General features: G+C 38.4%; 1 protein-coding gene across 2 annotated transcripts in view; it reads right to left on the minus strand.

The window, feature by feature from the left end:
• Positions 1-737, minus strand: part of smpd2 (sphingomyelin phosphodiesterase 2) — a 7,414-nt gene extending 6,677 nt beyond the window's left edge. Inside the window, exon 1 of one of the 2 annotated variants that reach the window (XM_015403909.1) lies at positions 538-737. The gene's annotated coding sequence lies outside the window, so the exon portion shown is untranslated. Of the gene's footprint in view, positions 1-358 lie in introns of both variants that reach the window. The other variant, XM_015403908.1, reaches the window with a different exon arrangement.
• Positions 738-1,548: the final 811 nt, after the last annotated feature.

Genomic DNA, 1,548 nt, shown 5'->3' on the forward strand with positions numbered 1-1,548 from the left:
TATATATATATATATATAAAGGAAAGATTAAGAGAAATTTATCTACATTAGCTGACATAATTCAGATGAGCAGTGTAATCTGTGTCGCCAAATGAAGTGTACACCTGTAATTGCTGCTCGTGTTGGGACAGAATAGTTAAAAGCTTTTCCGAAAATAGCTTTACTATTCAACGGTTAGCTGATAAAAGTTTAATACAACCTTTAGAAGCAGCGGATATTAAAATGAATGAAACTAGTAAAGGGCTGCGATATAACACGGCAGTCCATCATGTTCAGATAACACCAACCGATAGCTAACAGGCTCTGGAGCCGCGAGCTCCGTAGCTTTAGCTTGCTACTAGTTTATCTATTAACTCACCGTTTGTTAATCTGGAGAGTTGATTAGACTTTGAAGTTCACGGTGTGATGATTTTAGTTTTTGCTTTCGCCTTTAGACACTTCCGGTTAGCCTCTTAGCTATGGAAAACTCATAGCCGTGAGGTTTATCGTGGCCCTAACTTCGACATAGCGGTATTTTACTTTCCTGGAGATACTTGCCTCTCTCTCTCAGCCCGACTTCCAGTCAGCTGGTGTAAAAAACTTAACCCCTGATTCCACATACTCCGTCAGCGTTCCGCTCCGCTCCACCCCGCTCGCGTACGTCGTGCGGAGTACTTGGCTGTCATGTTAATCAATGACAGCTGTTCCACATTCACCGCTACTGCTCCGCACGTCAGCGTTCACGTACGTCTTCTATTTTTTGCTCCGCTCTGGTCCGGCCAGGTCAAGATCCGCATTAGCAAACACACCAAACAGGAAAAGGAACGTCGAGGAGATCCGGTTTGTCAAATTAAAATACAGTAAAGACAGATCAGTAACCACAAATTAGAGCATGATTTTTATATATTCAAAAAATAAATAAATAAAAATAATAAAAAAAAAAAAAATTATTTTGGATGCAAACTATTGGTTCTTCAACATAGCAGGAAGCAGATTTCTCATCTCCATCACAATATTAATTTTATACCAAGAGGCTTAAAAGTTTAATCAAATCCAGTCAAAATAAACCTCTTATTGCAGGTATGGATGAAGAGATGCTGAGTACAAACAAAGTTAATAAAAAAGCAACTTTGTATGATCCTAGTTACCCCTGTTACAAAAATCCACAACAAAAAGAAAACATTTGGGTAGAAACTGCACATATGCTGGATGCTGATTTTTTTTTTAATATTTCATATTATATTAAGTGTTCATTACCACATGTTTCGCTCCTATGAATTTAATAATATCACGGATGCTCTCCTCGAGCTCCGGGAAAGTCGGAGCGGAGCAGGACGGGAGGAACAGCGGAGGCTATAGGAGCACAGCGGTAACGAGCTGCCCGCCGATTACGGATTTTTATGGTTTTGTCATCATTCCAAAGTATTTTGGCAACACTTTTGTACTTTCATTGTGTCAAAAATATCAATAGGATTTCAGTTATATTGGGTAAATGTCCTTTTTGGTTTTCAACAAAATGAAAGAATGAATAAGAAGACTTTTCTTATCAATGTATTAATTATTAAGGCT

The sequence above is a fragment of the Cyprinodon variegatus genome, unplaced genomic scaffold (assembly GCF_000732505.1).
Source record: "Cyprinodon variegatus isolate N-32 unplaced genomic scaffold, C_variegatus-1.0 Scaffold1595, whole genome shotgun sequence".
NCBI classification, from domain to species: domain Eukaryota; kingdom Metazoa; phylum Chordata; class Actinopteri; order Cyprinodontiformes; family Cyprinodontidae; genus Cyprinodon; species Cyprinodon variegatus.